At 41.5% G+C, this 27,986-nt stretch overlaps 1 long non-coding RNA gene across 8 annotated transcripts in view; it reads right to left on the bottom strand.

Annotated features, from left to right (window-relative positions):
- Positions 1–27,986, bottom strand: part of LOC140106265 (uncharacterized) — a 329,889-nt gene that overhangs the window by 218,339 nt on the left and 83,564 nt on the right. For 7 of the 8 annotated variants that reach the window (XR_011850752.1, XR_011850750.1, XR_011850751.1 and 4 more), the window contains exon 2: positions 8,970–9,047. This is a non-coding gene — a long non-coding RNA (uncharacterized lncRNA). Of the gene's footprint in view, positions 1–8,969; positions 9,048–20,527; positions 20,632–27,986 lie in introns of all 8 variants that reach the window. The other variant, XR_011850754.1, reaches the window with a different exon arrangement.

Raw genomic sequence — 27,986 nt, 5'->3', positions numbered from 1 at the left:
TAACTATGTGTAATAAAATATTGTTAGCTTTTATTTATCCTTATGCAATACTGGAGGTGAAAAAAAGGTTTTTAAGCAAGGACCAAAAATCGGAAACCGTATTTGTCCCATTATCGTAATTTGTACAGCTTTAAAGCTATTACTGAGCCAATAAGGGTGACCGCAGCTTTTATTAACAAGGCGTTTATGGCACCGGTGTGCACATTAATCTGATTATCTCTTTCCAAATCTGTTATCAACATACTGCAGCCTCTTGAACAGGTCATGGGGGAAATTATTTTTTAGAATGCTAAAATTCAACAAAATAATCCCACAGATAAAAAAATGTTACATTACATCTAAAAATGCAATCAAGGATTAAATGAAAGGTTCAAAAGTAATTTTAGAAAAAAGCACATGATAAAAGAGAATCCGGAGCAATAATTAATTACTGGACGCACCGGCTACATGAAAGGTCCTCATTAACAATTGTACCATAAAATGTTCTATGGTTATACAGATTAGTGCAATCTGCTCGAATCTAAAAAAAAAAAATCATAATTAGATGAAATTTAGGACTACAATGACCTTCACTTTGCTCCGGCACAAGTTGCCGCTATAGTCTGTCAGTTACATACCATTATCGGTTAAAAAAAAAAAAAAATTAATCTGCATAGTGATCTTAAATTAGCTTGTCACCTCGTATAGTTAATTATCTGCATTTATCTTGAAAGATTTTTTTTTAAGCACCGCAAGAGAATCCGCCCCGGACTTGAAAAGGCTGAATAATTATTTTCGTGTCAGTAAAAGAGAGAGACGTTACAAGCAATGTTGATGCATGACACTCTGACACCCTAGAGAGTAGCGGGTATAATGCGGCTTGAAGTTAGAAAATTTGTAGGAAATTGTACAACGGTGACATCCTGTGGATAAGAACCGAGATGGAAAATGTCTTTTTATTTCAATTTTGTTTTATTTCGTTTTTCACGTCTAGACTTCTAGAGTTTCGGAAGACAAACTCATTAAGTAATGATTGTTTGTGTTTTACAATTAATGCAGCACTCACAGCAATATATACTTATCTATGCAAACACTGGAAGGCCTAATTGCAGCTAGCAGAGGACTGGCATCTTAACGACTTGTTCCAAAACTGATGAAGTACACAATAAGAACGCGTATAAGCATCATGCCGATCCACATTTATATACAGAAGCGGAGAGTTCACTTAACATATTACTCGCTTATTGTGATCGCTTCACTTTTGAAAGCTTGAAAATGTATTTAAATCAGTTTGTATTAGACATGTATTAAATGGAAATGTTTGGAGAGTTTTTCTCGTAACACAAATGTTTTATCAGAATTTCTTTCCTGACAATATCTTGCAAAAAGGAATAAAAAACACTCTAAATTGTAAGCCTGGTAAAATAGAAAAGTATACAAGTGGTTGCTAAAGGCAGCAATATACTTTGGATTATTATTCGTTGAGTGTAACAAATTTCCATTTGAAGCAATCGTGCTTTTAAGGGGTTGTCCAGGCACTCAAATGAATGGACTCATGATGCAGCAGCTCTATTCAATGTCTATGGCACCAATATAAAAAAATCGAGTACTGAGATCAGCTATCTCCATCAGCACGGCAGAGATTAAAAGAGCAGTAGGAACATATGCAACCAGCTCCCCTGTTCATTTGGGGTTCATTGGCCCACTATTAGTATGATCCATGTAGGTCCTACCACTGGCATCCCCATCGATCTCCCTAATTTGATGTTGTTGGAAAACCACTTTAATACCCTGTTTCCCCGAAAATAAGACAATGTCTTATATTAATTTTTGCTCTTAAAGAGGTGCTAGGTCTTATTTTCAGGGGATTCTTATTTTTCCAAGAACAAGAATTTACATTTATCGATAAACAAAAAAATCTACTTCTCTTATGACTCTCCAAACTCTGAATTTCCTGCTGTATTTCTTGTGACTCCATTTCTATTAGAATCATTGACCTCAGTCTCTCATGTTTAATAAAAGCTCTTTCCATAAATGACCCTTCTTATCCTGGTGGCTGCTGGGATCACATTTGCAGCACAACAGTCAGTGATTTACTTCCATTAATTCTTCCCCATGTCACAACCTTCTGCAGAATCTAAACGATCCACTAATACTAATATATGTCCCGGGGGGAGCTGCTGCAATGACTGCCACTAGGTCTTATTTTCAGGGGAGGCCTTATATTTCTAAGACGGAGCAAAATTGTACTAGGTCTTATTTTCGGGGGATGACTTATTTTAGGGGAAACAGGGTAGGAATCTTTCATCTCCAAGGTCATGTAAAAACTAAACATCTGACCTCATGGAAACTTTAGAAATATCCATGGCTGCATAGGTGTGTCCGTGAGGTCCAATGAACCTTTACTTGCCTAGCTTCAATGCAAAGTACCTTTCAGCATCTGTCCAGCAACTGTGCAACCACAACCAGGCTTGGCGCTAGCTGTCAGACTAGGTAAGTGGTGGCGAACTCACCCTGTGACGTCCCTGCGGACTAAGGCCCTGCCTAAAGCAGATAGACCGCCCTGATAAGGGTGAACCCACTATCAGGAACCTAACTGACGGTCCCTGAGTGACCCTACAACATGACAGGGGAAACTTACTTCGTCTGGCAGCTGCTGGATGGTGGAGCGGACAGGTAACCAGAATACAGGAATAGACCAGTGTTCACACTGGTGCACAAAATACAAACACAGAACTGAGACAGGGACAAAACAACTGATATATACAGGTCTTCAGGCAGATAATACACAGGTCAGGTCAAGATACAGGTGGGTTATATACAGGACAAGTCAAGATCAAGGTCAAGCGGGTAATATACAGATCAGGTACAGATACAGACAGACAAATTGAGACAGGTAAAACTGAACTAGAAACACAGGGAAGACAAGACTCAAAATAACCAGCACCGTAAGATGAGAATGGGCAGGAATATAAGGCCGATCTCTGACACGTCCCCAGTACTCTGGGGAACTGTCCATCAGGCTAGTAACCCTTGCTGGGCAGGACAGAAATGCAAGGAGCAGGGTGTGGCTCAGATAATCCAAACACAAGAATTAAGCCACAGTTCACACACACAAATAAACGCCATGTATTCCGCCAACTGCGGATAGAGCAATGTTCAGGCACGGACGTTACAGTACCACTAAGCAATAAAAATAATTGATTGACAGTTCAATGTAGATAGTTTTCCTATCGCTACTTGCAAAAATAATTAATAGGAAGTCCTGACCTTTGACAAGATCTTCTGATGGAACTTGCCTACAAAAGAGTTTGTTTTTACAATTCTATGTACAAGTAGAAATTACAACTGTTGCTGTCGTGGGCAGTTGTGTGGTCTCTTTGCTGGATGGAGGCCTGAGCGGAGACAATCGCAGGAGAAGTTTTGTAAAAGTAGGAGAAAAAGGATAAAGCAACACCGGCACCATCCGGACTCTTCACCAATGTAATGGCAATTCAGACAACACTAGGACACAGAGTATCCAATTCACACCAAAGGCGGTGCTCAGCAAGACATGATTAGCCCATATAAATCCAGAAACAATATAGGAACATGGGACTCACCAATGTAACATGCGTAAGGCGATTGTATGATGCAGCACAGAAACAGTGCAGAGCCTGGCATGAGAGGTCTTATTGCTGGCTAAAGATTGAGTCAGGACAAACCTGAAGCTAAGAAGGTAAAGAGACTACGTGAAAGAAAGACCTCAAGGAAGTCTGGTTTGGCTGCATCTAATTAGACCACGTGGTAATATACAAGGTTATATAAGGGACTCTCATGCTGACATCTTATAATTGCAGAAGTCGGCCTGTCTTTTAAGTGGAGAGATGGAGCAAGGCCTATAACTGTGTTTTAAAGGGGGAAAACCGCATTTTCCTGTGGTTTACAAATAGTATTGCGCAATACTTAGGTGCATCCCAACAAGAGACCCATCCAAGAAAGGACTTGTATCTATTACCGGTTCAAGTAATTTTGGGAACTATGGGTATAGTGTTGGTTAGCTACAATATTAGGTATTGTGTACCTGCTGACCTAACCCTTGGTTTTTATACACACACACACACACACACACGTAAGGGGGCATATGCTAGTTAGCATATTTTGGCATGGTGGCATGGGCTGGCCGACTGCCCAGGCTACAACTTATAGGGCAGGTTCCATTTCTGCCTGTCTTTTGGACCTGGACAGTAATTTCTTGGTTTGAGAGGTGCTCAACCAGATGGGACGTAGACGAAGGATGACATTCCCTTGTTTGCAGCCTCCAAAGTGCACGTTTGTTTGTATTAAACCTTAGTCTGAAAAGTTTGACAGAAGCCTACCATGAGGAATCCCCCATCAAAAGTAGATCTGATGGTAGATTCATCCCCCCTGCCTCTGCCCTAATCGGTAATTTAATAATCCTGGAACCTAACTTGTTAAAAACTTTATTTTAGTAATATGTAAATTAACTGCAGTAGCCTACACTTCCAGTGCCCGGCCAGACTAGTACACGCCCCAGTAGCCTCTGCAGTTAATTTACATATTTCTAAAATAAAGTTTTTAACTAGTTAGGTTCCAGGGTTATTAAATTACCGATTAGGGCAGAGGCAGGTGGAATGAATCTACAATCAGATCTACTTTTGATGGTAGATTCTTCATGGTATGTTTCCTTTAACAGAGAAATTGTACTTTAGACGAGTTTCCCAGAATCCTTAGGATAGCACATGATTAACAGAATAAAAAGAGAGTGTGACTACCAGAGCGCCTATTGTTTAGATTTTTGAAGGTGTCATGGTGTGAGTGCTGCAGTCTCTTTAAGACTTAAGACTCTTACATTCCTCCTGCAGCTGCTTTCCACTTCAATAGTAGAAGCACTGAAGGAAACAAGGGTGCAGTACCATGCACCTCCACTGATAAACGCGTGTGTATCTCAGGTAATTGTGGAGTTGGTTCCCACTTGTCTGATATTAACCCCTTACCACATTTGGATGTTCCTGAATGTCCTGTAGTGAAGTGGGGGGGGGGGTTTCCCGGCGTTTAACTCTAACGGAGATTAGCGCCCAGAGTAGAAAATGACACTTTTTTGCCATTTTCCAAAAAAGAAATTCAATAAAAAGTGATCAAAAGGCCGTACCGTTCTCAAAATGGTAGCATTGAAAACGTAATCAAAAGTCACAAAAATGACACAACCCACAGCTCAAACCAAAGTATGAAAAAAGTTATTAGCGCCAGAAGACGGCAAAATTATAAAAAATTTTTTTTTTTTTTAACAGGAATTTTTAATTTTTGTAAATGTATGAAAAGATTATAAAACCTATACAAATTTGTTATCCCCGTGATCGTACTAACCTAAAGAATGAAGTAGACATGTCATTTGGGGCACTCAGTGAAAGCTGTAAAATCCAAGCCCACAAGAAAATGGCGCAAATGCGTTTTTTCATCATATTCACTGCATTTGGAATTTTTCCCTCTTCCCAGTACACGGCATGGAATATTAAAATACTGTCACCACGAAGTGCAATTTGTTACGCAGAAAACAAGCCATCACACAGCTATTTACATGGAAAAGTAAAACAAGTTATATATTTTTGAAGGTGAGAAGTGAAAAATGGAAACGCAAAAAAGAAAAAAGGGCCTGGTTGTTAAGGGGTTAAGGAACTATTTTAAATAAACCGAAGGCCACCAATATCCCAATCCCGGAAAACCCCTTCAAGAAACCAAAATGGATACACATTTTCCCTTTTACATAGTAACCATGATCTCCATAACACAAATAACGAGAGATATTTTGCATCCTTTTTATTCACAGCTTCACAGGAACACTTTGTCGTAAAATGGAAAACCGATCATAAGAATAGTCCCGATTTCACAAACAACATCATTATTAGAGCAAATCATCTCCTTCATAACCCATTAATCTTTTATGTAGCACTGTATCTGACAGTAATAAGAGCACCTTTCCTTGCAGACTTGCAAGTTCTTGGGTAAAATATAAGACTCTCTCAAGTCTTTAAAAAAAAAAAAAAAAAAAAAAACACAGTTCCCTATAGTTCCAATTAGAAGAAAATTGTATCTAGGAATGGCAAGCTGCCATAATTTGTGAGCGAGCAAGATTTTGGCGACTACAACCTTTTGGATTTCCCTAGTTCTGATAAAAGACGGTTTGCTCAATAATAAATGCGCAGCCCCATAAAATATTTATGAAGGCAAAATTGTAAAAAAAAAAACATCGGATACAACTTTTGACAAACAAATATAGAAAGAAAATACAAGCTGGCTGAAAATCTATAACCGGCTGACGTGGAGGATTGCACTTTCATGATAAATTGATGTACGACTTCCCCAACAAAATAAACCATACATGGTGAAATAGCTAATGTATCACCATGTAATTTGTCCTTTAAAAGAAATTTATACCAATGTTCATGTACATATTTTTATTTCGAAATTATATTTCTTAATATATAGTGACAATACAGTATAATATATGTAGCCTACAATGCACACAACACAGGGCAGAGGCATAAAAAAATGATAGGAATCAAAACGGTCAAAATAGGCAGGCTTACTGCTCCTCATAATACATGGGTAGGTAGGTGAGTAATAATAAGACTGGTCAATACAATTTGGCACTATAATCTATAGTAAGGTTTGTTAAAAATGGGTGATATGTGCCATACAGTTCCATGTGTTCCACTCGTAACTTGAAGCTGATGGGCCCCAGTGCAAAGTCTGTGCCAGGCCCCCGACTATAATGTATGTTTTATAGTACTAGTCTTCTGTTATTGGAAAGTGAGACCTTATGGGCCCCCAATGCCTCTTGGGCCCGGTTGCGATCACACCCTCTGCACCCCCTCAAGTTACACCCCTGGTTCCACTGTATTACGTCGTGTTCGCCATGTCTGATTGAACATGTGTGTCACATGACTGTGTGTAAAAAGAGCTGCAAAAAAGGGGAAAGATTGTGGTCCGTTTTGGCCAGGTGGAGATGGGAGAGGCGAGTGCCACAATTTGGGCAGGAATAGGTTCTCCTCTATACTTTGCAGTGTGGCCACCTTACTCGGTCACGGTGCAGTGAGACATGTTAGGCAAAGCTATAGGTGCCATAACATAGCGGCATACTTGTGTATGTTGTGTGCATGAGGCCTTAGAGTGTATGTAACTTGCAGGGTACCCAATGGCGAACATTTACATACCGGTCCAGAGGAGTTCCCGAAAGCGCATTGTGCGCCGACAATGCACTGTTCTGCGATTCAATAAGATCATGCACCAGATTTCCTGAATGTGTCGCTTCCCCGCTCAGGTCCGCCTGAGTTCACCATCTTCCTCCCGGTGTATGTAAATTCTTGTCTTGCGACACAATTTTTAAGTTAAATCCCGCGGATTGTCCGAATCCGTTGGATTGTCCGACAGCCCGCCAGCCAACAATCGCCTGCTAAATACCTGTCGCAGCAGCGTGATCCCCGAAAATGTCGGAAAACCCCACGGAACTGCGACCGCGGGACCTTTGGTAAATAAGCCCCAATGTGTTTTGTAGGGATTGAATAGGTAACTGGATCACAGTTTACAATGCAAACTCAGGTGGTTCCTTAGGACCAATGCAGGGGTGTAACTAGGAGAGGTAGGGCCCCACAGCAACCTTCTGAATGGGTTTGCCCTTCACTCACACACATTTATACACTCTTGCACATATACACACACATACAGAGCATATACACATCACATATATAACACACATAGTATACAGATGTACAGCATATATACACACAGTTTATACATACATGCACTATATACACAAAGCACATACACATCACAGATATACATAACGTACATACAGCCAGTTGTCCCATACCTCTAGGGTCCCTATACCTCTAGGATTTTTGAGGCAATCAAGTAGGTAATTCTGGCTAATAGGCTAAGCGTTCGGGCTCCCTTTCGGTCTATCTTCCTTGTCTTTTCCCTGAGAGTACATTACATGTTTGGTACAGTATAACAGGTAGTACAGGCAGTACAAACAGTCTGTGGGTTTGTTCTTAAGTTGAATTTGTATGCAAGTTGAAACTGTATATTTCATCATTGTAACCCCAACCAAATTTTTTTACGGTCTCTGTGACTGTTGGATTTTAAAATTGTTGGGTTGTCATAAGAACCAGGATTAACAATAAATCTTACCGAAAGTCACATTTAATAACTGTTATAGCTGTTTTTTGTAGCCTGTGACTAAAGTACAGTAAATTACCAACTTCCAGAGGTCTGTTTGTAACTAGGGGTCGTGTGTAAGTCGGGTGTTCTTAAGTAGGGGACCGCCTGTATATTAAAAACATGCGAATGTTGGGAGTAGAAAATATTTTCGAGATGACCTTGGACAACACCTGACAAAATAGTTCATGGCAATAATTGACCCATAGTAGACTTAAGTTATGGTCTATTTCGTCAACACACGTCTTAATCTTTGAACAAAGCTTTGGGAAATGTCCTCTCTGCTTTCAAATTTGAAGAATAAATATCTGGATTTATGGCAGGACAAATTCTGAGTGGCAATTTTTTCTAATGTACATTCATATTTTTTAAAAAGCACGGTTATTACAACATCTGCTAAGTATTCAGAGATTTTTGGATGGATAGGTCACTTAGCGTCACATAATAATGGTATATGTGGAGCTGGACAAGTTATATGGTACAAGCAAATTATTATTATTATGGAAACATTATTGCATTAAAGCCTTAAAAGTACTTTAGCACTTCCATAAATATGCTATTAAAAATCTGAAAAAGCTTCAGCTAACAGCATTGCCGTTTCCTAAGTAAACATTCAAAAGCATTGTAAACAGATAGTACAATGTTTAACCTTGAAAACACTCCAGGAGCCAAACTGCATTCCCTCTAAAATGAAAGTTTTTTTTTTTTTTTAAAACGACTTTCAGTTAAGATTTTAATTAAATCTACGTAAAAATCTGACAGTGTAAACATACCGTACTTGTTTCACTACAAAGGAAATGCGAATTCTCCATTAAACCGGGGATTTCATGCTCTTTTCTAGATCATAAAATCTAAAGAGAAAACAAAAAAATGCAGGGATTAAGTAAGTTTCTTAAAAACGTTATAGACCTACAATGGTAATCATTCTGCCTAAGCTACTTGCCTTTATAATCAAATTGCAGAGATTAAGAACACACTCTAGTGCTGTCCCTCTGTATTTTCACCCTTTCACCTAAATACAGGGATCTTGACTTTACTAAAGGGGGATTGAAAAGCCAATTCCTCTGGTGGTGGTCCTAGGGTGGATAGCAGAAGTCCCAGACGGTCAGGGGACTCCGGTGAACCCCAAGACAAGCAAAGCATAGTCACAGACAGATTTTTTTTTTTAGGATGATGGACAACCCAACACAATCCAGGTAATCCATCATCAGAACAGAAAAATATGGAACAGGTCAAGCCAGGGTCATCAACATAACACAATACAAAATCACAGAACAGAATCTTAGCCAAGGAAGGCCGGATCCAATACACAACAAGGACCCCAGAATTGACAGCTAGAGGGAGGATGGTGTGAGAGGGCCAGAACATGCTGAGGAGCATAGCGAGCAGCAAAAATAGTTAGAAGATAGCAGCCACAGTAAGGTAACATAGCACAGGCTGCTGCCGTACATTGTCTATATTCATCTCACGGATCTTAGTTTTTACCCAGGTGTAAATGGAATGACGAGGATTCAGAGCTGCCACGATTCACTAAGATCGTGCGTCCAATCTCCTCCATGTGTGGCTTCCCCGCTGAGGTCCGCCGGAGTTCACCTTCCTCTTCCCGGTGCATGTAAGTGCTGATCTTGCGACACAATTTGCTTTTTAAATTCGACGGTTATAGTGCATAGCTTGTGACACAATTTTGAATGTTAAATCCCACGCTTAGTCCGAATCAGTCAGGTTCCAACGGCCACGCCCCCGATTTGTGTAGCATGAAAGTCGGCGCCAAAATCCAATTGCGTGCGCCAAAATTGCCGGTTGAATGTGGCCCAAAACGGAAAAAGTCGGGAAACTCGACGAAAATGCGGTCAGCGGACCCTTAGTAAATGTGCCCCAATAAGTAGGTGAGGACTAAGAGGAAAGCAGGGGCTTAATATACATAATATTGTTACACATCCTTTTTTCCCCTTTATCCATATGCTGGTTTTATTACTATGGTACTTTATATGCTTTGCCATCCTCTCAATTTATAGAACAAATTGCACTTCATAGAAATCCCCATATCTACTGTATACAAGTAAACTTCATAAGGAAAGGCACATTAATTAATTAGCTTTTATGTCTGAAAAGAACGACAGAGTTGCTATTGAAGTGACAAGGGCTGGCGAAAAGTAGCACAAAGCCTGCTCTGCTACAAATTTTCTTTTAACTAGACAAATTAAATAGCCTATTAAGCTGTGTCAGTAGATTAGACTAGGTCACATTGTGCTACATTTACAGTTATGTTAGTCTTTTAGAGGTTGTTTCCTTAATTCCAGATCGTTACATTAAAGGGGAATTCCCATGAAGACAAGTTTCTTAAATATACTCAGGATAACAAAATAACACATTCTCCAATTCACTGTTATTAACAAAAATACAGAATTCCACAGATATAAGTCAGACCTGTCTCTATCAGTGCTGGTGTATATAATTTCAGCTGCCCCTGGTTTCCGACCCTGTACCTTCTGACTTTAGGGTCAGCAGCCATCTTGTCCCTTTGCTCCGTGCAGTGGCCGCTCCCCACAGCATTCCAGGAGGAGCTCACTCACTGACTTCCTGCCAGAAAACAGTAGCAGCAGGGAGAGGAGAGCTACAGGCAGATAAGTTCTTTATCTGGGCAGGTGGAGGGAGACACAGCAGATCTGATAGTGAGAGAGATGCAGCAGAGCTGAGAATGCAATTGTGTTTTATATACATCTCATGGATTTCATCATCTCTCATCGGTCTCATCTTTCTTTCTGTGTCAGATACTAGTACAATGTACCCTGATAATCTAAGCACATTATCAGCACACAGCACTACAGAGAGTCCCCTTCCACACTCTGCAATCTTACACTGACCATCACTGAATGATAGAAAACAGCAATAAAACTGAACAAAGTTGTAAAGTTAGGGGTTAAAATTATCTTTATTGTGTAAACACTAGAGGATTGAAATTTGAGAATTTTCTTTCATGGGCAAACCCCTTTATCTTGCTATATTGTGAAATTAAATGGGGATTTGGAAAAAACATATGACTATATATACTCAACTCCTTCAGATCTCACCTCCTAAAGAGCAAAGAAACCATCCTTGGAGCGAAGATGGAGTCTTGTTGATAAGCAACTGGCCTTTGGAAGGAGCCATCAATAGGGACTCCCTGCATGAACCAGGTGAAGTAACAACTCTAGGGCTCAATGGAGCCCCCTTTAGTAAAGTAGTTCTTCCTAAAAAACAGATCTTTGACCACTATAAATAAATAAGGAATCAGTCAGTAAAAAATACAGACTTAGGCTACATTCACACTACAGTATGGGGGACGTATATACGGCCGACGTATATGCGGCCGATATACGTCCCCCATACACTCCTATGGGCTCACGGCCCTGTACGGGAGCGGTACGGTGCAGCACACGTGCGGCACCGTACCGCTCCGTAGCCCGGGGAAAGATAGGACCTGTCCTATCTTTCCCCGTATTACGGCGCCGTGCGCCATTAGTTTCTATGGAGAGGGGCGGGGGTGAGCTGCGCTCACCTCCTCCTCCTCTCCCCGCGCTGCCGTGAGCCCGCCGTACTACGGTGCGGCGGGCTCACGGCAGTGTGAATTTAGCCTTAGGCTACATTCACACGGACGTATAAAAACGTCCGTATACGTACCGTTTTTTTACGGGTTACATACGGCCACATTCATTTCAATGGACAATACGTCCAACCATTTATATTGCCGTTTTTGACACTGGAGTGTACGGACCGTATACTGACCGTATAAAAATATAGAGCATGTCCTATTTTCTCCCGTATTTCAGTTCTGTATGCCCTAAAAGTCTATGGGTATGTATAAAATACGGGTTAAATACGTGCTGCATACGGATGAAAAACGTCACGTATTTATACAGAAATACAGCCTGTAGATACAGGACTGGAGAAATACATGTCCGTGTGAATGCAGCCTTAGGCTACATTCACACGATGTATGCCCGCTGTACCGTAGTATGGCGGGCATACATCGGCGCTGTGGAGAGGAGCAGGGGATGAGCGCTGCTCACCCCACCCCTCTCCATAGAGAGATACAGCGCATGGCGCCGTATCACGGGAAAAGATAGGACATGTCCTATTTTTTCCCGGGCTACGGAGCGGTACGGTGCCGCACGTGTGCTGCACCGTACCGCTCCCGTACAGGGCCGTGAGCCCATAGGAGTGTATGGGGGACGTATATCGGCTGTACATACGTCGGCCGTATATACGTCCCCCATACATGTGTGTGAATGTAGCCTTAGGCTACATTCACATGATGTATGCCCGCCGTACCGTAGTACAGCGGGCATACATCGGCGCTGCGGAGAGGAACAGGGGATGAACGCTGGTCACCCCCGCCCCTCTCCATAGGAAGATAGAGTGCACGGCATGTCCTATCATTTCCCGGGCTACAGAGCGGTACGGTGCCGCACAGTACCGCTCCTGTACCATGCCGTGAGCCCATAGAAGTGTATGGGGGACATATGTCGGCCGTATATACGTCCCCCATACATGTGTGTGAATGCAGCCTTAAATAGTATAGTAAGAATGGCAACATGCAAATGTCGTTACACAGCATTATACACACAAGCATGGAATTATTAGATGTTTCTAACATTAGGTAGTGCAAGGTTAGAGGGACAGTCTTATACTACACTCGATTTATCAAAGTGTATATTGCCAACTGATAAATCCGGTATTCTTTAAGAATTCCTAATCTATGTTTACATGCCCCGTTAATGACTTCGTTTATACTCAAAAATATGACACATTTTGGAGGTAATTTTGTTACAAATGTTTCTTCTTTCCTGAGCCAGGCAAAGACATTGGGGCACATTTACTTACCCAATCCAGTCGCGATCTCAAGGTGCATTGTCTGACAAGGATTTGGGTCTGCCGCGATTCACCAAGGTCATGTGTCCAATTTCTTGCATGTGTCCTCCCGCTGAGGTCCACCGGAGTTCACCTTCTTCTTCCTGGTGTAAGGGAGTGCATGTATTGCAACACAATTCTAAATGTTAAATCTTGCTAGTTGTCCGAATCCGTCGGGTTGTCTGACGTCCAGGCCCCCCGATTTCTGTTGCGTGCGGCTGGCTGCCGATGCGCCAAAATCCGATCGAGTGCGCCAAAACCCTGGGGCAAGTTGGCGCAAAACAGAAATCGTCAGGAAACCCGACGAAAATGCGTTACGCGGACCCTTAGTAAATGAGCACCATTGTCTAAAAATTATTGATAAAGGTGGTGCAAAGTGTTTTTTGGCACAAATTCCAACAGATGTCTGCCACAATGTTTGTAAATTAAAAGTTTTTTGACTTATAAATGACTAAGCAAGAACTCTAGGCCATTACATAAATAAGCATACTATGCCTAGTACAGCATTCTTTAACTATTATCATTTCTTGCCTACCCATTTTTTACACAGAGCTGTAAGAGGGCTTATCTGCAGTACATAAATACAATACCAGAACTAAGCTCATGACATAAATATCGAACCAAGTACTACCTCAGGTCATGCACACAGCATCAGACCCAAGTTCAGCTTATACAGTAAGCACCAGAACTTAGCTCACTACATTAGTCCTTGCAAGACCAAGTTTTTTATTTTTTTTTTTCGTTTTTTTGTTTTTCACTCCATCATTTACACAAATTATATAGTTTTTGTTTACAAAGCTATATAAGGGCTTGTCATCTGCGGGCTACAAAAGATAAATTGCTGGGGGAAAAAATTCCAAATCTTGTAGAATTGGCATGAAAACAGTTGTGCCATATTCTGATGGGTTTTATTTTTACAGTCAAGATGACAGTACGATCAAAGAGATACCAAATTTATATAGTTTAGTTATTATACACTGTATATATACTGCTTCTATATTACAGTCCTCGGGCAGACTGTAGATGATAGCTACAGGAGCCTCCCAGCTGTCATTGTTCTTACCAGCACCCTCCAGTGATGTCATGGGGGCATTTAAACAAGTCGGAAACTAAGAGCAGAGCTGACTGTGGCAGTTACCGTCCAGTGCTTTGCCTGTGAGCCCTCTCCATAAACCCCTTCATGACCAGATAAAGTATATCCACATTAGCCAGTCTTAAAAAGGTTAACCACAGTCTCAAAACCACATGAAGACTTCATCAGAACCAAGCTCAGTGCATTAATGAAACACCAGAACTATATTTATACCATGAAAACAATACCATAACAATCACGATACCATAAATACAGCACCAAGATGAAGCTTAATGCATAAATACAGAACCAGATCCAAGCTCCACATATCAAGTATATTTCCTAAATACATTGCTTAGAAGGAACAAAACAGGTGACCTTGTCCAATCATCACCGGGACACACTATAGACAAGAATGGTAATGCCTAGTGGAGAAATAATTGTGGGCTACACAGACTTTTTGTAGTGCTTTTGATTTTCACTATTGAGTAAGGTACATAAAACCCATGCGGTAGCAGAAGCATGGCTGTAGGCACAGAGCAAATAATGGGCAGTGCCTTGGTAGAACTTTATCAGGTAGAGGGGCAAGTACGGCATAAATTATTTTTTTACTTTTAACGCCCCCTCCCAGACATATGTTTAAAAAAATTTCATATTCCCTGACAACCCCCTTGAATAGTATCTCTTGGTCCTATACAGATCACTATTATGCCCCCACAGTAGCCAATATAGTCACCATGCTCACACAAAAGCCAATAAACAAAACAATGCCCCACACTATTGCTAATATTGTAACACTAAAGACAATATAGCATCAGAGCCCCCGCAGTAGCCAAAATAGTCACAGTGTTTATACAGTAGCCAATATAGTAGTAATGCTCCCAGTTCGAGCACAACAGTAGCCAATATATGAACTGGCCCCTACAGTAGTCTATATAATAATGCTGCCCCCAACCTAATGAATATGGTAACACTGTCCCAATAGTTTGCAGTATAGTAATAATCCCCCCCCCACAATATTTATACCAATCCCTTATATTTATTTTATACAGCACGCCCCAAAATAAATAAGTTAAACTCTCAAATAAAGAAATCTTTTAAAAAACAGCACATTTATATACAAAATCCCATAGATAGACAGAAAAACATTAACGAGATTCCTTTGGAATTTCTTCCAAGAGTCTACTGTACACTTAAATATAATCCTAGAACATTACTTTGATTTAATTTCGAGGAGTCCGTTTTCATCTTTACTTTTCTCTTGCATGAATACAGATACATTTCTCTGCAGAGAAAGGACAGTGCAGCCAGTCTGTCTTTCAAATTCTGACCTTTTATTGCAATGATCAAATGGAACATGGTATTATAATGTTCACCTCATTAATAATTTCCAAAAAGATAGCTTTGGTTAAGATTATACATTCATTTATATCAAAAGAGATTTTTTTGATGTTGCCGAAGGCTTATTAAGGTCTCGGTCCGTGGAATAGAGGAAGGATAGAACTAGAGTTAACTAGATAAATGTTTAAAAAGTTTTTTAATTGACAAAAAAAGGTAGTTATGGTCATTATGATGAGGAGGTACGGAGAGCCATCCCTATAGCAATATTTCAAGGGAACCGGTCATCAGTAGAGATGAGCGAGCACTAAAATGCTCGAGTGCTCGTTATTCGAAACGAACTTTTCCAGATGCTCGAGTGCTCGTCTCGAATAACGAGCCCCATTCAAGTCAATGGGAGACCCGAGCATTTTTTTAATAAAACTGAACAGTAAAAGAACAGTGCAAAAAAAAAAATTCCAGATGTTTGCAGATGTTTTACTTGTAAGAACACATTGAAATAACACTATTCTTCACTTTGCAGGTGTTCGCGCGTGTCTCCCGCTAAGTTAGGAGATGTGCACGAACATCTGGAATGTGAAGAATATTGTTCTTTCAATGTGTTCTGCACTTAAATGCTCCTGTGTTCACTGTTTTTAATGTTTTAATTCTATTCTTCACATTGCAGGTGTGCGCGCGTGTCTCCCGATAGGTTCGGAGATACGCGCGCACAGCTGCAAAGTGAAGAATAGAATTAAAACATTAAAAACAGTGAATACAGGACCATTTAAGTGCAGAACACATTGAAAGAACACTATTCTTCACATTCCAGATGTTCCGAACATCTCCTAAATTAGCGGGAGACACGCGCGAACACCTGGAAAGTGAATAATAGTGCTATTTCAATGTGTTCTTACAAGTAAAACATATGGAAACATGTGTAATATTTTTTTTTTACAATAAAAATACTTTTATTCAATTTATTTTATTAATTTACTGCTCGATCTCGAGCCGGCGAGATACTCGTCCGAGTAACGAGCCGGTCCGAGTATGCTAATACTCGACCGAGCAGTATACTCGGACGAGTATACTCGCTCATCTCTAGTCATCAGCAATTACCCTAATAAACCACTAGCAGAATATTGTCAAGCAACGTAACACATCTAGTTTTTTTTTTCTTCATGACCCAGCATGGAGGCATCATCCAGAGAATCAACTTTGAAGTGAGCTGTAAATTGGTTGTATAAAGTTGCGGAGGACAAGAGTTTAACCCTGAAGTCAAGGTGGGAAGCTGGTTACTAATGTCTCAGATGGAAGACCGTCAACTACAGTAAAGGGGGCTCTCTGAGGAAGAGAGAGCTTGACTTCAGGTGTTAAAACTCTGCCTCAACTTTATACAACCAATTTACATCTCACTTCAGAGTCATGAAAAGACAAGATCTGGATGGTTTGTCAGCTGCTTGGGAACATACTGGTAGTGGTTTATTAGGTCAATTTCTGCTGACAGGTTCCCTTTAAATGGGTACCTGATGGATTCTTTATCAATGCTGTAAAAATACATGACGCGCAACGGAAATTAAAAATTTTAATACGTTATCATTTGAAAGTTGGTATCTGGACTAAACAAATAAGAAGACGTTATGGCCAAGAATCTTTTGGTCTGTAATTATTTTAATTTGTACCTTATGTTAAGTCAGCTGCCAGCAGGCAATGGCCCAGCAATTGCTCGCTCACACAGGCCACTTACCCCCTTGCTCTGGTTAGCACTGTCTGTAAGGTTGCAGAGTAGGGGTAACTGTTCTGAATGTCTTTTGAAGGGCAAATATACACATATTGTAATAATCTAGTTTTAGTACAGCGCAACGTGGTTATGAAAGGCACCTTTCACCATGAGAAGACATCGGAGCGATAAGTTCTCTTATATAGTTTGCCTGTATTGCCGAACTTTGACCACTGCCAAGTTCCAGCTATCTGTACTATGCCAATTTACTATTTTGATTCTATGGTGGGCCAAGACATGGCCAGCCATATACAGTACAAGCATCACAGTTTTATCACAGTATCAAGGTAAAAAAGGATAGAAAAATACATCAGTCTATCCAGAAGAAGCCTAAACCCTGCAAAGTTGATGCCAATTGGCCTGGATCAACAGAAAAAAAATAAAATGGAAAGTCTGCTCACCGATTCTCAGCAAGTGGGTCTGGGTCCGTGCTGTAGATCCCTCCTGGACTGGAGAAAATAGTACAAAATGCTTCTTGGTTGGTGATCCAGCAAACAGGACAATAATACCCAAAGAAGTTGTCGAATTCTTCATCCATTGTGCGTATGAAACGCGTTGCTGAGATGTAATCTTTTAAGCTGATACGTGAAACTATTGTAAATTTGACTATGGTCCAGAAATAAAGCATGAAGAATTTTTATTCGACAACTTCTTTGGGTATTATTGTCCTGTTTGCTGGATCACCAACCAAAAAGCATTTGTACTGGATCAACAGAAACTGCTAACAAAAAGTTTTATTCCCATACAATGTTATATTATTGCTCTTGAACATGTTCGAATTATCAGCTATTGCCATATCTTTTGGCAAAGAGTTCCATAGTCTCACAGCTCGCACAGTAAAGAATCCCTGTTTATGATGATGGTAGAACCGCCTCTCCTCTAGGTGTAGAGGATGCCCCCTGTTTATGGTGATGGTAGAACTGCCTCTCCTCTAGGTGTAGAGAATGCCCCCTTTCTATGGTGATGGTAGAACCACCTCTCCACTGGGTGTAGAGGATGCCCCCTGTCTATGGGGATAGTATAACCTCCTCTCCTCTAGGTGTAGAGAATGCCCCCTTTCTATGGTGATGGTAGAACCGCCTCTTCTCTAGGTGTAGAGGATGCCCCCTGTCCATGGTGATGATAGAACCTCCTCTCCTCTAGGTGTAGAGGATGCCCCCTGTCTATGGGGATGGTAGAACCGCCTCTCCTCTAGGTGTAGAGGATGCCCCCTGTCTATGGGGATGGTAGAACCGCCTCTCCTCTAGGTGTAGAGAATGCCCCCTTTCTATGGTGATGGTAGAACCGTCTCTTCTCTAGGTGTAGAGGATGCCCCCTGTCCATGGTGATGATAGAACCTCCTCTCCTCTAGGTGTAGAGGATGCCCCCTGTCCATGGTGATGATAGAACCTCCTCTCCTCTAGGTGTAGAGGATGCCCCCTGTCCATGGTGATGATAGAACCTCCTCTCCTCTAGGTGTAGAGGATGCCCCCTGTCTATGGTGATGGTAGAACTGCCTCTCCTCTAGGTGTAGAGAATGCCCCCTTTCTATGGTGATGGTAGAACCGCCTCTTCTCTAGGTGGAGAGGATGCCCCCTGTCCATGGTGATGATAGAACCTCCTCTCCTCTAGGTGTAGAGGATGCCCCCTGTCTATGGTGATGGTAGAACTGCCTCTCCTCTAGGTGTAGAGAATGCCCCCTTTCTATGGTGATGGTAGAACCGCCTCTTCTCTAGGTGTAGAGGATGCCCCCTGTCCATGGTGATGATAGAACCTCCTCTCCTCTAGGTGTAGAGGATGCCCCCTGTCTATGGGGATGGTAGAACCGCCTCTCCTCTAGGTGTAGAGGATGCCCCCTGTCTATGGGGATGGTAGAACCGCCTCTCCTCTAGGTGTAGAGGATATCCCCTGTCTATGGGGATGGTAGAACCGCCTCTCCTCTAGGTGTAGAGGATGCCCCCTGTCTATGGGGATGGTAGAACCGCCTCTCCTCTAGGTGTAGAGGATGCCCCCTGTCTATGGGGATGGTAGAACCGCCTCTCCTCTAGGTGTAGAGGATGCCCCCTGTCTATGGGGATGGTAGAACCGCCTCTCCTCTAGGTGTAGAGGATGCCCCCTGTCTATGGGGATGGTAGAACCGCCTCTCCTCTAGGTGTAGAGGATGCCCCCTGTCTATGGGGATGGTAGAACCGCCTCTCCTCTAGGTGTAGAGGATGCCCCCTGTCTATGGTGATGGTAGAACTGCCTCTCCTCTAGGTGTAGAGGATGCATCCTGTCTATGGTGATGGTAGAACCTCTTCTACTCTAGGTGTAGAGGATGAATCCTGTCTATGGTGATGGTAGAACCACCTCTCCCCTTGTTCTGGTCACAGGCATAAAGTATAAATAGGTCTTTGGAGAGATCCTTGCACATTCAGGTATTTGTACATTGTAATGAGGTCTCCCCTTCCAGTTCTACTGTGTCCTTTTTATACACTGGTGCCCAAAACTGTACACAATATTCCATGTGTGGTCTGACCAGTGATTTGTATAAGGGCAAAACTATGTCCTTATGAGAATTTATTGCTCTCTTGATACATCCCATACTTTTCTTCCTATAACATTGCATCAGTTCTTTGCACCTATTTCAGGGCTTGTACCCAAATTTCAGGCATACAAACTCTGATAAATACAGCCCTATATCTTTTGATATTTAATTCTTTGATATCAGCAATACCGATCCCATACTATAAACCCGTTTATGTAATCCGCTTCCGACAATGTTTTTATTGGCAGTATTTACTCGGAAATAATTGCCATATTACCAATACATTTATATATGTTAATTAGTGTTGGCTTCCGAGAATTTCAAAGACGGCTTCTGTAATTAGCTGTCAGCAACTTAGAAGATCCTGTTTTGAAATAAATCAGAGAAGGCAATCTTCTTTGTGGCTTCGTTAGAAGCTAATTATTATAGGGTTCACTATAAAACATTGCTTCATTTGATCATGGGAATGAAAGTGAGACATTGGAAATGCCGGTGGTTCTGACCTTTCCCGCACCAAATATTATCAATATAGCAGTTGGCAGAAAGTAAAGTTCCTGACATTGGGGTGCATAGGATACATTTTCTTAAAAGAGAAGCCCATAGTAATCTCCTGACGACAAGTCAAACGAAACAATGTATCATTCCTTCTTTGATGTTTAATATCTCTTAACAAAGAGGCTGTACTATTCTTCATGTTGAAAAAGATGTTAAATGGTAATTAGTTTTTTTAGAAAATGTTACTTTGTAGAAATCATTCACAGCTCACCCGGCTATCATGGTCAGCTGGATCCCACTGATCTAATCGAAGCTTGAGGCCAGACTGCATGGACCACAGCCAGAAAACGAGTTGAAAGGAGTTGGGTCCCAGCTCTGCAGTAAAAATAAAAACTTCCTTTATTAAGACATGTTAAAATACAACGACATGACTATACATTAAAGATGAGAAAATTTGTTGAAATTCGGTTCAACCCAATTCGCAGAATTTTTTGAAAAAAAATTGATTCGATCCAAATCGAATTATGGCGAATCAGGTTAAAAAAAAAAACAGGTATTTCCTCGCTGCAGAGAGCCTGTAGGGTGTTGTAGAATGTTGTGCCATGCTTAAATATACATAGGGAGCGTGGTCTGGTCTTCCAACAATGCTGTGTTTTAGTATGACATGCACATGACAGCAATCGCTCTTAGAATCACTTCACTCTTCAATTCCATGGGCACTTAGAGGCCAACTTCACCAAATAAGCGAAGCGGGAACGCAGCCTGACAAGGTAACATCTGTGCCAGCTCAAAAGGACTGAGCTGAGGGCCAAGATCCCACTATAACATCAAAGAGTGCAGTCTTTTTACACAGACATCAGATGATTCCATAAATAAAGACAGAACCCGTTCTGTTCAACGCGAATACATGTAGAAACCCCCCAAAAGAGTGCAGAGGGCGTCGGCAGTAATTTTGCATTTACGTCACTGATCATTTTGCCCTTCATTTCATTCATCAGTGTCCGGTTTCAATTGGTCAATAATCCATCATCAGTATTGCTAAAGCCAAAAACAAAAAGGAGTGGATCCAAAACAGATGACCAGTAAATGGGATATTTGCATGTCCTCTGTGCTAGAGTGTGGAGAAAGCGGCGGCAGCAGGCCACAGAGAGGCACAATGACAGTGTGGAGGTGGCAGCAACATGGTAGACCACACAGTGGCAAAATGACAGAGTGTGGAGGTGGCAGCAGCAGCATGTGGTCAGAGAGTGGCACAATGACTAATGGTGGCCACATTATGGCACAATGATGAAGTTTGAAATGAATTTCAAGTTGAAATTTTCAATTTAAATTTGAAGACTAGAGACACCACATGCATCATACATTACAGTTTTCCTGAAAATATTATGCCTTTGCCAAAAAAGAACGGCGAAGGTGGTAGCAGCAGCAGGAGGTCATACAGTGGCACAGGTACAAATTCTGGAGCTGGCAGCAACATGGGAGCCCACAGAGTCACAATGACAGAGTGTGAAGGTGGCATCAGCAGAAGCAGCAGGAGCCCACAGAGTGGCACAATGACAATGTGTGGAGGTGGGAGCAACATGAAAAGCCACATAGTGGCACAATGACAGATTTTGTAGGTGTCGTACAATTTCAGTCCCTGCTAAAGATGGTAGGAGGTATATGGAGCAACTGGCAGCAGATGTGTGGCATCAGGCGGGTGGCAGCATCAGAGTAGTAGCTGAGGAAGGTAGTAGAATCCAGACTCATTTCTCAACATTTGGGGAAGGCGTCATGGCTGATCTAATCTGATGCATAAGGCAGTGGTGAGTTGAAATCCTGGCAAATCCAAGCCGTATTCATCTTGCAAATGTCAGTCTCTCCACATTACGGGTGGACAAGCGGGTTCTCCTTGGGGTAACGATGGCCCCCGCCACACTGAACACCCGCTCTGATGCCACACTACTGACTGGGCAGGACAGCTTCTCTACTGCAAACTCCGCAAGTTGTGGCCACACATCAAATTTGGCTGCCCAGTAGTCCAGGGGACCCTCTACCTGGTGTGGTAAAGTACTGTCCAAGTAGGCCACCACCTGCTGGTGCTGGTGGTGGCTACCCTCCTCACTAGGCTGGTGATTGTCAACCAATCGACATCCCCTTAATGTGCTGCGCCTGTACCACCTGCCACCTTTTTGTCTGACAGATTGGTTAATCAACTATGTTGATTTGACACGGATCTACTTTAACAAAAAAAATTTATATTTGTGGTATACAGAACTGCAACCCAGGAAAAGGAGCAGAAATTACTACAGAAAATATGTGGATTTTACACAGAATTCTTCCTATTCACTTCAGAAACAAAAAAGAACTGCCATTTGGGGTATACAGATCCCTCAAAACAGACACCCTTGGAGCAAAAATCACTACAGCACAGTACAGTAGAAGCAGCTGGACGCTACAGGCAGCACTTGCAGTGTGAAGTGTTGAGATTTGAAAATGACTGCCTCTTTTATAGTCTGTGTGACATCACATAATCCTGCCGGTCACTGATAGACTTGCAGGTCTGCACATGTGATTGAGGGTGTTCCTTTCTCCTTCCCAGAGTTCTCTGCCCCATGTAAAAAAAAAACTTTGTTCCCACGAATCACCGTAAACTTTGGATGTAGAATATCCAATGCACCAGAATTCAGCACATCCTATTGTTGCTGTATGATAGATAAATAAAACAAAAGGTTTTCCAAGAACAAAAAGATTGGGTAGATTGTTGAGTAGCCCCATAGTATTCTTCTTTTATACATGCAAATATGTTTAAATTGAAGTGGCAATCATAAAATATCTTGGAAGTTTCCATTGGAAAGTTTATCTGTTTACAGACGATCATGCGGTCTCCTTCTCATTTTCACCCTCTTAAGTTTCGTCAGAAGCCAATTGCATCCGTAATTAAGAGTTTTAGATCTGATTAGCTATTTATCAGTTACTTATCCCTCTATGCATTCTTTCTGTAGCGCAATCACAATGAAATTCACGGTAATAGACTGACAAAACCAAAATATTAACATTCCCAATCCAGCACCTTCATTCTGTAATGAAATGGAACTGCGTATTGTAATTTGGGCCAAATTAATTATTTGCTCAGATGAACCCTAGCTAAGATTGCATTCTCTGATATATATCAGCCTTGTAATTTCAAAGCTGTAGACAGTTTATTAAACTAGCTGGCCTTTTGTAGCTTGGAGCTTACTTAAATTATATTTTTTTTCAATGCCACCTCTACGGATTTGAAAATGTACATCACGTCTAAATAAATGTCCTGTCTTGTGCCATTGTATCAATGCAGCACTTTCAGAGATTTAACATCTGTAGTAAATGCATTTAAAAGGAAATGTGTAACTTTGGTTGTGTATCATACTCAAGGGAGAATAGGAAGTATTGTGTATTTGTGTTTGCAAGTAATGAATAATAAGGATCTTACAGAAACAATAGAAGGGAGGAGAATGGAGAAGACCATAGATTAAACTAATAGAACCATGAGGTCAAGAAATGTAGATGTATTTTCCCAGTAGAGCGATACTAACATATATTATAAGAGCAGGATTTTACAGCTGTGCAAATTGTAAGCTCAAAATAACTTTGCGTGTATAAAACTTGGTGAAGTAGAAATTTCAAGGGCACAGTGTACAGTGAAAAATAGGTTTAAAGAGATCGACCAGGGTATTATAACATTTTTCTCAAAGTAAATTACTAAGTGTCCAGAGCACCAGTTTAAGGCACACCCAATTATAGTTGCAAATAGAATACACAGGGGCAAATTTACTTAACTGGTCCAGTCGCGATCCCCGATTCGGACGGTCCGATGAGGATGAAGTCCGGCGCGATTCATGAAGATTGTGCGCCCGAGTTCCTGCATCCGTTGCTTCCCCACCAAGGTCCGCCGGATTTCACCTTCTTCTTCCCGGTGCTTATAAGCGCGTGTTTTGCGACACACTTCTAAATGTTAAATCTTGGGCGTTGTCCGAATCCATCTGGTTGTCCAACGGCTCGCCCACGATTTCCGTCGCGTGCAAGCCGGTGCCGATGGGCAAAAATCCGCTCGCGTGTGACACAATCCCCGCAACGCGGCGCAAAACGGAAATCGGCAGGAAACCCGACAAAAATGCACTTTGAGGACCCTTAGTAAACTGTAATTGGGTGTCCCTTAACCTGGTGCTGTTTGTTGCTGTTACTATCCGTGAGCGCATGTTTTGAACCCCTATTGGATGGAATGATATCCGGTGAGTAGCCCCAATTCTTTATCTATTTTCTCAAAGTAGGTAATAACTTAAAATTAAAAAATGCATACCATTTTGCTCCTCCACTACCGTTGGTTCCTGGCAGTCCCTATTTACTTTGAGGCAGCTGATCACTTGTCACCTACTATGTGAAGGATCTCGCTTAATAATTTTTTTCTCAGTAGTTTGGTGACTGCTCCCGAGGTCAATAACCAGCTGCAGCAGTAACATGTGTAGAAGGCGGATAGGAGAAGCCCTTTGACAACTACCTACTTGGTGGCACTATTTTCTTTTCTTTTTCTCTTTAATTGTTCCATGCTTTTATGGATTGTTTATCTATAAAGGGGTATTCCCATCTGGGCATTCACATTTAATTTCTCATAAATGTAGCCATGATGTCCCTTACAAACGAGATATCTTCCTCGGTTAGGACTACCTCACATTTTGGCAGCGGTGGCCGGACATGCGCTATTGAGTCTGGCCTGACCTCCTGGATTCAGCATTCATTACCACAGGGCGGCTGTAGGATATGCTTGTTTCTAAGGGACCGTATGACTACATTTATGAGAAATTTCCTTCACACATTTTCTTTAATAACATCAAATGGAAGAAATGTATATATATGGCAGATTAATGAAACTGAGTGTTAATACCCAGACGAGAATACACCTTTAATGCCTTTAAACAAAAAATTAGATCAACAACCAATTCTAATATACTGTATATAATTCTAATATACTGTATATAATTCTAATATATTGTATATAATTCTAATATACTGTGTATACTCGAGTATAAGCTGAGTTTTTCAGCACAAAAAGTGTACTGAAAAACTAACTCGGCTTATACTCATCCTCTTCTCTTCCCCGACACAACTTCTCCCTGCATCTCCGGCTTCCCAGCAGCGGGGGTAGAGGCACGTCCATGCTCTCTGCCCACGCGCACATACAATGACGTGGCAATTACGGCAGTGTCTTTGCGGGCAGAGGGCATAGACGTGGCTCTACCCACACTGCTGGGAAGCCGGAGATGCAGGGAGAAGACAAGCCGCAAAGAGAAGAGGACATAGGAGGTGAGCGTTGAAGGGGAGTGCTGCTGAACATTTCATTAAAGAGTAATTGCTGCATTTACCACCCTAAGCTTATACTTGAGTCAAGTTTTCCCAGTTTTTGTGGTAAAATTAGGTACCTTGGCATTATCTTGAGTATACACCAGTGATGGCCAACCTATGACACGCGTGTCAGCACTGACACACGTAGCCATTTTCAGTGACACATGGCTGCTGGAGAAAAATTGCTGTAGTGCAGTTGTCTGGGGCCGGTCAGGCCGTCGGTTGGCGATGTGGTCTGCAGCGAGCGGCTGCATCTCAGTCAGAGAGATCGCAGCTGCTGCTCCTGTCCTCCAGTCCTGCTCTGCGGAGGCCGCGCAATGACTCCAGAGTGGAGCAGTCCCAGCTTGCAAAGACGAAACCTATGTTGTGCCTCCGCGGGAACATCTACACAGGAGCTGAAGGGGCCTGAAGAGAAGTAACGGAGGTCCGTGGTGTCGTTGGAACCTGTGCCAGTTAGGTAAGTTAATTTATTGAGTTGAGCTCTGCTGGGCTGGGCTGTGATGTGCACTCTTTGGGGGGCACTTCTCAGGACACAAATGTCCTTAAAACTAGCTGTTGCTGGACTGCCACAGGTTCGCCATCACTGGAATAATTCCCCCTCTCCCTCACTTATCTTAGTTCATGGAACCCCACAAAAGTTAAATAACAGCAAGACCAACAAAAGAAACCAACTGACAGATTAACAAAGAAGTCACTAAGCAGGTAAGTTAAATAACTATACGTATTTGTTATTTAAACTCTAAATATCACAAAATAAGGTTTTTTTTCTAAAGGTGACACACCACCTGAGTTATGGATGGTTTTTTGGCGAATTTTGACACACCAAGTTCAAAAGGTTGCCCATCACTGGTATACACGATAATAACATTTTCAGTTAAATGTTTTGTGGATAGTGCAAAACTAAATTCTTTCTGGTGTTTTTTACAATAGGCAATAACACTGTACATTGACCCATACTATTAATCTGTGTACATCAAAGGGGTTTTCACACAAATGTTATGTACCCAGTATCCACAGTGAAATAATTGTCTGATAAATGATAAACAACCAGGAACTGAACTGAACAGTGGAATACCCAATTTGAATGTTATGATGTATACAACACCAGTGGCATAGCTATTCTGGGTCATAATGGTCACAGTTGGATCAGACCCTTAAGGAGTAGTCCAGTTTTACTTCCAGTAGATCTGTCCATAGTCATGTGATATATTACGCAGTATGGCTCATGAAAAACGAGTGTAATCAGAATTGTGAGAAATAACAAGCCGTGCACCTGTGTAACATCCATGACCATGAACAGATTTTTATCCACTAGTAAAGTCAAAAGTTGTGCTTCCTGCTGAATGTTACAAGTAAAGATGTGGAAAACCGTGAGGAATCAGAAAGTATGTTGGAAAATTGGATACATTATACAAAGAATTACATTTATTTGCTAAAAATGAACAACCTATTTAAGCCAACTCTTTTTGATATCTGGAAATGTAATCATTGTAAATCCATTACTGTGCACTGAGATTTATGAAAAATATTGCTGGCAAAGTCCCCTTCTGCTTCCAAGAGATAACCAGGAATCATAAAGGTTAAGTGTTGCGTCAGTGGGTCAAGTGAGATTCTGAAAAATACCGACTGAATGAGGAGAAGCTATGCAGGGCCCCAAACTTAGAATAGGGGGATAGGTGTCATTTGTGGGAAACCCCTTTATAATAGCTCCCATTTAGGATTTAAAACAGATATTCTTTTTGTTTCTACATTTCATTCAATGGTATCTTTATAAGTAGCGTCGCTATAGAATAAGTACAGACAAAACAACCAAGTGATTTACCTTAAATGTTGTCACGAATCACAGTTTTATAAGTGCAGCATTTCTCAATCTTACACTAAGTAAGCATGTTATCACTTCAAAGCCTTCAAGTTTTCAATAGAGTTCCACTTGACCCAAGTCATTGTGTCCTTTTGCAAACTTCTCAAAGCCTTTATATCCAATTTACTTCTGCAATAGATTTCTTTTTAAATCATTTAAACAAATGAAATAGCTTGAAGGCTCAACCCAAAATGTCTTTTTGAGAAGTATATATTACATAAGGGCTCAATGCAATGATGCAGTACAAGATGTAAATGGAGTAGCTGAACGGCAAAGGTCACATCCATCCCCAAGCTCGTAAAAATGTAATAAAATAATGATTGGCCATGAAAAAAAACAAAAAACAGCTAGCTAGCTCAATCACCTCCCGCAGTGGTCCAGAGGGTCCACAGACTCTCTTAAGAGACTTTTCCACACACTTTCCCTCCTCAACTGTGACAGTAAGATCCGTCGAGGCAGTAAGGGAGGTGTCGGATTATAAGGGCGAGCCGGATTAATGAGCTCCAAATAG

This window comes from Engystomops pustulosus, chromosome 11 (assembly GCF_040894005.1).
Source record: "Engystomops pustulosus chromosome 11, aEngPut4.maternal, whole genome shotgun sequence".
NCBI lineage: Eukaryota > Metazoa > Chordata > Amphibia > Anura > Leptodactylidae > Engystomops > Engystomops pustulosus.
The sequence above is the reverse complement of the archived record's forward strand: the minus strand, read 5'-3'. Positions and strand labels throughout refer to the sequence as shown.